The 9655-nt window shown below is 32.9% G+C and overlaps 1 long non-coding RNA gene across 1 annotated transcript; it reads right to left on the bottom strand.

Annotated features, from left to right (window-relative positions):
- Positions 289 to 4811, bottom strand: LOC110262539. The gene is made up of 5 exons (XR_002347219.1): positions 4344 to 4811; positions 2671 to 4249; positions 2445 to 2556; positions 1948 to 2323; positions 289 to 1071 (listed from the first exon to the last, which is right to left on the bottom strand). It is a non-coding gene; the product is annotated as an uncharacterized LOC110262539 (long non-coding RNA).

Here is a 9655-nt window from a genome sequence, read left to right as displayed (position 1 = left end):
TCACAAATGTTTCATGTCTTTTACTAGTTGAAGTCCAATATACCACACTATTACGAATTTTTTCCACACTTTCTTTAACTAAATTTAAACCATTCTTCACAATTAGGTTTAAAATATGAGCACAGCAACACATATGCAATAACTTACCCCCTAGTAACAAATAATTTGAGTCTAGATGCCCCAACAACACATTAATCATAGCATCATTTGTAGAACAATTATCCAATATAATAGTTGATAATTTTCTATCTAAGTTCCACTCCAACAAAATTTTCATTAATGCATTAGAGAGAACTTCATTTGAATGAGGAGTAGGAACATAAATAAAGCTGAACATTGTTAAAAATATATCAGATAAAAAAATATTACAAGTATATCAAGCATTAGAAAGCATATCATATACTAGAAGCAAAGTTTAAGGTATTACCTCAATACTAGTATTTGCAAATTCTATGAACTATCAATGTAGTATGTTGTAACAACCATATACCCTTTTTCTGGTTGGAAGTCCACATGTCAGTTGTAATAGCTACTCGACTATCATTTGCATGAATCATCTTGATTGTGTTTCGGCTTGGCATCTTAAACGTTGGTTGCATTGAAGTAAACACTTTCCTTATTGCAACATGATCCACATATGACAAAGGATACTCATGCATACAAATGAACTTGGCAATTAATTTTTTTGTGTGAGATCCATCAAATAGAAAAGCATCTGAACTACTCTTCCCATGTCTTTGAAGAGATTTAGCAATTGTTGATTGTCTTGAGTTTGCTAATTTTATTCTCTTACAATAATGGAGTACATGTTTCTTCAAATTTGTAGTCCCATTCCTTGGATTGGCACCAATAACAGACATACAATGGTTGCACTTTGCCTTCCACTCTTCCCCCTCTTTATATCTACTAAAGTATTGCCAATAAACACTTTTCAATAAAGATTTGTTGCTATTTTCAATTGAGGCAAACTCGTTCGGAACAAAAATTTGTAGTTTCTTCAACAGGAATTTCTTCTTGTTGTTCTTGAGCCACTACATTCATGTTGGTACTATCCATTCTAAATTTAATTGCCTACACAATTAGTAAAATAAATAATGAACATTAAAAGCATGCTAAAAAATCATTAAGATTCAAAACAAGCATAAAAGCTGCAACATATTAGAAAAAAAAAGAAAACAGAAGAAAAAAAAAAGAAAATAAAACACACTAAGGAGTAAGGATTGTTGTCTTAAAACAAGTCAGATTGAGATGGACAAGGACCAATTAACAAGCAAATGCAATATATGAAAAGGTTCTACTTCTTCCACATAATTAGAAGGCATGAATCGAGTTGGTAGGAACAATTAACATCATATATGAATTATTGGAACTTAAGAGAACAACAACAAACTAAATACAACATTAATAAATTCACTTTATAAACTATGAGATCTAACATAAATAATTTTCTGTGTATTATGTTCTGCTTGTATCTAGAAAAGAAGTTTATAAATTATTAGTGATAGTTTTTAATTTGTGTTGTTAATTTTCTCTAATGATTAACGTTTCAATGAACAAAACCTGTCCTAAATCAATCCAATTATGTGAATCAATTTGGACACCATATAAATTAGTTTAAATTAATTCAAATTTTATCCTCTAGAAAAAGAAGACAAAAATCCAGAATAAAATCAATACGAATCTATTCAAACGAGAAAAAAAGTTACCAAAGGAGCCGGTACATTCATCATAATTAATTTTAAAAAATGGGAAAAACCCAATCATGGTAAAGTCACAGACCAAAATTGCTAACAAGGATAAATCAACAGGGAACCAAAATCACAGATAAAAACGCAAAGTAAAGCTCTAATTTTCATTTCCAACCAACTAAAGGAATCAACATGATAAAGACGGAATATACATGAACTAAGATTTACATGAAGAATAAACAAGCATGCTAAAAAATACCAAGGAGAGAATGGAGCAGCGGCGTCACACAACGTAGCGAGGAGAGGAGGCCACGAAGCAGTGGCATTGCGAGGAGAGGAGCGCACGAAGAAGCGGCGTAGCGACGTAGTAAGGAGAGGAGAGCACGGAGGAGGAAGAAGATGCCAAATCAAGAGCTAACCTCAACCTTGTTTGTTCATTTACCTCCTACAAAACAATATCTTCTAAGTAGATGATGGTTTTCGGAAACTGAAGCTCTTATATACTACGATGGCGGACGAAAATTAAACCAAAGCAACTCCTCGTTTAAGGATGTCAGTGACTTACCTCTAACTCAATATTACCCCAAACCCAATTTTTCATTATCCATTGACACACCCAAACTCCACAATCATTCCTGACCGTGAGTGAACCGCCAAAATGTTAGAAACGAACCAATTCAAATGCAATGAATTCATCAATTTATTCATGATGCCATTGAAGGAGAAAAGTAGCAAAGAAACCTTACGAGAGCTCACCTTGCTAGCCAACTGTTGGCTCAATAACATCGAAAGTTGATGGGTGTGGCTTGTAATTGTCTGGTTTTTTCCAAAATCTCTTATCCTCCAGCATGTTCTCAATGAAGAAAGACTTCCACAATACCAATAACGGCAAAATTAGATAGACATAGTTGGTCATAAACTATAACCATCAAAATCAAATTTATAAACAGAGCATAGTTGGTGAAATATTACACAACCTTACCACGAATTTCATTTGTGACACCCTAACTTCTCTATGGTCATCATGCTTTGCCAAATCCAAATCCAAACACAGCAACCTGCAATTTATTAAATCCACTACCATGAGGTACCAATGATAGTCTCTATATATCAGGACGTATATCTGAGCCAGCACCATAGTCAAGATCGAAACATAAGTACAAAATTAAGCAATTCCGAATGACAATTTCAAGTTGTGGGTTGCTAGACTCATCATCTAGACGTCATCTGCAATGCCCATGAACCTAGTGTGGATGTACTCAAATGTGTCTATACCATGATTCATTGAGATAAGTGCCACTTGCTGCAAAGGCATACGTCGATGGGTTAATTGATATGTGAGGGTTTAGTATTACGAATTATGTAAAATCATAAGTTAATAGAGAAATACTACCGAAAAGGTGATTGCAAGAAACCAGGATGGGAGTTTATTGTCATAAGTTAGCATTGTTCAACTCAGATTTATAACCTACAAGAAAATGGAATAAGTGTTAGTTAAACTATTACTTTCGTCACGATTCCAATCGTCAATGACAACATATACTTACATCCTCAACTACTAGTTGCCCAGGACATAGTGTAGTAAGTGCACCTCAGTCTCCTCGAGCATTTTCATCCTCAAGAAGAACCTCCCTGGATGCAACAAGTTTAGTGTTCAGTAAGCAATTATTTCTACAATAGCAAGCAAAACACATGTGATAACAAACTCCCACTTTCTTCGTCATGGGCTAGTAAGAAGTAATTTTACCTCATGTCCAAATCCGATGAGAATATGTATGCCACAACAACAAGCTCTTTGCTGACAAAGTGCATTCCTGTCGGGGGAGGAAATGAGACATTCAAGCACTGTGTAACCGTACGTTACAGTCAGTCGCATCAACCACGATATGAGAATTACAAGTACTAGACCTGAAACGTACATATATAATGAAAATGGACTTACCAGGGGCATGTCCTCGGCAGCATGGTGTCCATGATGACTGTGGTAAGTGAATAGAGTCTCAGGATCAGTTTGCCTGACGTCGAAACCCAGTGAAGCCGATGAATCCAGGTCCTCAAAGGTTAGCTTCTGCTGTCGAAAGAAAAAACAATCAAGTTTTTCTCTGGAATTAGGCACATGTATGGGCATCAAAACCTAACGGCACGTTGAATATATCACACATCACCTTCAACGAGGTCAACTTCGCTTCGGCTCCCGTCGCTGGTCGACAATGGCTACTATGCTTATTCGTCATTGCTGCAGCCTTCCTGTTAGAGGAGGAATACATAGTCCTTTTCACCAATTGCTTTCCAGGAGGATGCATGCACCCGCACAGGCTTTTTCTCCCAGCGAGATTCTGCCAGATTCCCGTTATCCGTATCTTTCCTTCCTTTAGTTTTAGGCATGGTCAACGTGCTTTGGAGACCTTTTTCCTGGGTTTATTGTCATTGGCAGTGTTGACTAGCATTATCAAGACTTGAATGGCTTTCCCATGATCTTCCAGAAGCTCGCTAATGGTGCGCAGCTGGTCATTATGGTTCTTCAGAATCGTCTTTGTTACATCCTTATCCGACAGTACGTGCTGTGTTTAAACAGTAGAACAAATTACTTTCTTGGCACCTATATTATTCATCTTGGACCAAACACAAACTAAGCTATGAAATATTCGACGTTACCTCTTGAATCATAGTCAAGTCATTGAACATGTTCTCCTCTAGACTCAGCCTGCGTCCACCATCAGTACCTTTTGCAACCTCATTTAACAACAAAACAAGACAACAAAAATAAAGTACAAAAAAAAAAACAATAAGCTGATATGCATATGATAAGATGATTCAGAAAATCTAAATACATAATGACCACAGTCATTTTACTAGTGAGGCATTAACATCAGTGGTTTCTGCTGCTTTTTCGATCACAGTGCTCTTCACTTTGATGGGCACTTTCCTCCTTCTCTTCCGAAGTTGAGTGCTTCATTTCTTTTCTCAAACAAGTAGCAAATATGCCAAATGGGCCAAAGTGAAGCCTAATTCTTATTGTGAGACCCAACCTATCACTGTCATCCTACCCAACTTTCATCAGTTGCTAGCCTCATAAAAAAACCAACGAACCCAACAAATGAATTCGATGAATCCTAATTTACTATTCATTTCTTTCATAATAAAAAATAGAACGGACTTGATTCATATTTCCAATACACGATACTTGACTGATGCAAATATGATATAATAACATATTCGCTTCTCCATAAACAAATTAAAACTTTGTCAAAGAGAAAGTACAACTAGTCTAAATCCCTGAGAGGGTGAGGTGGCCTTCACAAAGTAGGGGTGTAAGGTTAAGCTCCCTCTGACTAGTGATAAGATGGGTGACAACTGAAAATACTATTTTTTACTTTAAACAAAATTTATCCAAGAAGTTAAATTTAATATGTATTTTTGTTCATCGCTCCATTATATTTAATTTTAGTTATTGATTATAAATAATCACAAGTAAAATATACTTTCGATTTTAAGGACAACTATTTGAGTTAAAATTAAAAAATATTATGACAAAAAAATTCCAATTAACGAAAATGTATAATATGTCTTTACCATTAGAAATTAATATAGGATTATAGTTACAAATTATTTAGCAGTTACACTAATATCATGTTATAAGAATATAATGTACATTACAAGTTTCTAACTTAAAATAATATCATATTACAGTTTTTTATTTGTTTTTTTTATACATATGGAAACAAATCGAGCACTTTTTACATAAGAATTTATTCTTAAACACAACTATTTAAGCTAACATCATAGAATATAATAACAAATATTTATATAGTTAACAAAACTCCCACATACGTTATGTCCCCCAAAAATTAATTCATGATTATACAGCCTAATGTTTTAGTAATCACACTGATAGCATATTATAGGAATATAATATAATCTACAAGTATGTAACTTACAATAATATTCAGATTTGTTTTCTTTTTTTTTTTTTGTTATTTTTTATTCTATCTTGGTCTAAGCCCGAGCACTTTTTTTATTTCGTTTTTTTTTTGTTATTTTTTTCTTACATAACACCGAAAAAGTAAATCCTCCTTTCTATATGCATCACAACCACTTTAATTGATAGAAAAGCTTGAAATGACTACTACAAGATATGGGGACTAAGGTTGAGCTGCCTGTGACTAATGACAAGATGGATAAACACCCTAACTTCTACAATACGCCTCTTCAATTCCCGTTCAATGGTGGCAAAACTTTTGAAATACTTTTTAATCTGAACTCAAAAATTTTTTGTCATCTACCTAAACCATATCTACTTGCTCTTTTTCCATGTTTTTTTAAACATGAAAACTTGTCAGATCAAATAAAATTAAACATCAATATCATTATACACAAAATTTATTTCTACTATTGTGCAACACCTGTAAAATCGATGGATTGCAAGAAATATTTCACTTCAATTGATATGAATTTAAAACTACCATTTAGTATTACAATTCATCACTATGTTAAACTTTATGTGCGTGGTTACTGTATCTTGTTTAGGTTTAGGAAAAAAAATTTCAACTCAACATATGATAATCCTAGTCAAACTGCTTTAATAACTACAACTGCCAGGACTTATTTTTAGTAAACCGAGCACACAAATATCGAAAATTTTACATTATGTAACTTCGTTTGATAAGTGATTTAAACTTGTACTAAATTATCAACAACTAAATTAATTTTTAATTCATCAATAAATGAACTACTGAAATAAGATCAACATAAAATAACACAAGGTCAAAATTATAATCCAAACAAATCTACTCCTTCAAGAAACTATAAACAGACTATCATGATTAATATTTTTAAAAAATATAAACATTCATAGTTTCAATACAGCACTAGTGCACAAGACAAAAAAATCGACAAAATATAATTCTGTAAGTAAAATAGCTATCCAAACCGTACTCGCTAAGCCATATTGAGTTCAAAACAGGGAATAATAAAGATGGAAAACAAACCATAGTACCCTAATAAAGAAGCTTATGTTGCATCAAAGTCTAAACCAACCTAATACCTGAACATGGCGTTGTAAAAGCCCAACCTCTGCTTCAACTCAGCATTCTCCTTCTCCAGTTCAGCAACACAATCTAACACGGACATCCTCAACACCCGCTGCAACTCAACGACCTGTTTCTTGTAACGAAGCACCACTAAATAGTTGAAGTAAAATATCTTCCTCCCTGTCTCTTCCAAAAGTCTCTTCAGAGTGATAAATGCGGCATCTTACTTGGGCAAACGTTGATCAGTTGACAACCGCCCATAGATAAAGAAGTTAACCTCATCCCTAGTACTTTCCAGAGACACCCCAAAGCTGAAGTAGCTCTTTCCTTGGACATGGACGCTGTCACGAAGAAAAAACACTAGAGGACCTATCTAAAGCTGAGCACAAGTGCGAAATAGTAGATGCTCCAAATCCTCCATCATGACAAGCTCAGTTGGGTCCACTTTCAAGACAACATCTAAATATACACATGAAAAAGACATGATTCCTACCATGCCAATGAAGTTCATCATGGCACACAACAAACCCATATAAATCACAAAATTTATGACAACGTACCTAAGTCAGAAGGTAGGAGGTCCGTCGCGTTGCTACCAGATCCACTGCTCCCTTTGCCTGCCATGGTCAGATAGTCGCCAACGTTGAGATCTCCGAATCGTACAGTCAACTCCTCATTCTCTGGCACTATCTCCTCGTTGTTGGGGTCTTCGTGAGGCAAATTAAACCATGCCTCTGCATCATGCATGACCATGAACCCCTTATACTTAAAGCCACTCCTATGACATGTATATACGAGGACGCTTTCCTCTCCAAAGTCCTAACCATGTAGTAACAGAAATGAACAGTCTCCATGATTGCAAGTAATTCTCTAGGAGTTATTTCGTTTAAGATGTATTTTTTTTCGTTGAGAGTTGGCTTCTTTTTTTTTTTTAATCAGGGATGCCTCCTCACCTTCTCGAATCCATTGGACCGTCACACCTCCTTTACTTGGACCTTTTTAAATTTTATAATAAATGCATTGATTTTTCATAATTATTTTTACTATTTTTCAATTAAAATTCACCATTGCTGCCAATAAGTTATAGCTCAAATGGCATAGTCTCCCCATACTCACCTAAGAGGTTGCGGGTTTGAGTCTCTCTATCTTTGTTGAAAAAAATTTATCTCTTCTTGATTTTCTTATACTTTATGACGTTGTATTATTATTTTATATATACAACGATAGAATTTATATCTTTAATCTATCAACTATTACTTCGACTATTTTTTCATACTAAAAATTTTTTATAAGAATTTTCTAAATTATTATTATGATAACGTTATCTGTCGATCAAAATTATCATAATAATATTACCATAATTCCAAAATACAGATCTTTCTAATTATAACACTTTCAAAAAATTTTATTATAATATTTTATAGCATTTTACATTATTTTATACAGTTAACAATTATTATTGATAGATACAAATAACTCTAACCATATTTTTTTTTTAGTTTTTTCACTATTAAAATTTTCAAATGAATGAACTCTAAACCCTAACGCCTAACATCTAACCCCTAAATCTTATACAACAAACTCTAAATCCTAAACCCTACAACACAAATATAAAACTAAATCAATAAACTAAGAACTCCAATTTTTAAGTTATTACCCTAAACCCTAATGTATACATTAGTAAATCCTACAATCTTAAACCCTGGAACCCACATCCCCTGAATGCCTCATGCCTACATTTCTAAGTAGAAGAAACCTAATCCTTAAATACTACTCTTTTAATCACAAATGTTACTCTAAACCATACAAATAAAACCCTAAATTTCTAAGCTCCAAACCCTAGCACCTAAGTCCCAATATATGGAACCTCTAAACCCTAAATCTTAAACACTATGAATACTAAACTCTACTCTAAAATTCTCAAATCCTAAACCCTAAAATATACATATTCTGCCCGATAGTGTATATAAAGGTGTATTTGGTATGCGTTTTCATTTTTTGTTTTCATTTTCAATGTTTTTTATTTTCTGAATTTTGTAAAGGAAAAAGTAAAATAGGAGGTAAAAACAGAAAATAGGATTTTATTATTTTCACTTTTTCCTTCACAAAATCTAGAAAACAAAAAACACTGAAAATGAAAACATAAAATAAAAACGCAAACCAAACATACCCTATGTCTCTAGCCCCAAAACCTTATCATTACACAATCCTTACCCTAAACCCTAAACCCTAAACCCTTAACCCTAAGGACTACATTTGCTTAACTCCTAAACATTAAACACCCATAACCCTAACGGTCAATCCTTAGCTATAAGTTTTGGCAAACCCTTACCATCACTTTTTTCACAAAAAATTCTTCTTATGTTCACTGCAAATTGACTTTCTATATGTTAACTACAAATTTATCACAATCTTATAAATTTAAAATTCACTTTAATGTTAGAAAAATCATTTCTCGTCATACGATAACAATTCATAATAAATCAATTTAATTTTCGAAAACATATCTTACCGTATTATAATTCTAATGTAATTCTATAAACAATTATATATTGGTTATTGATTTCTTCTCAATTAATTAGATTATGTTACGAATATCATATTAACTACATCACATCTCTAGTTACATCTTTTCTCACAACATAATTTTATCGATTTCAGTTTAATGTTTTTATTGCATCTTTAGTTATATAATCTCGAATAATATTTTTTTATTGGTATCATCGTAAAGTTATCTGTCCATAATAGTTATCTTAATATTATTTCATAATTCCAAATTCCAAGATTCTTCTAATTATATTTCTTAATTCCAAAATCGTATTTATTTTATAAATAGAAATTAAATTTCCATATCAAATTTCACATATCATTTTACAAACAATTTTTTATAACATTTTCTATTTTTAACACTTTAAAAAATTTTGTTACAATTTATTA

Source organism: Arachis ipaensis, chromosome B01 (assembly GCF_000816755.2).
Source record: "Arachis ipaensis cultivar K30076 chromosome B01, Araip1.1, whole genome shotgun sequence".
Classification (NCBI taxonomy): domain Eukaryota; kingdom Viridiplantae; phylum Streptophyta; class Magnoliopsida; order Fabales; family Fabaceae; genus Arachis; species Arachis ipaensis.
The sequence above is the reverse complement of the archived record's forward strand: the minus strand, read 5'-3'. Positions and strand labels throughout refer to the sequence as shown.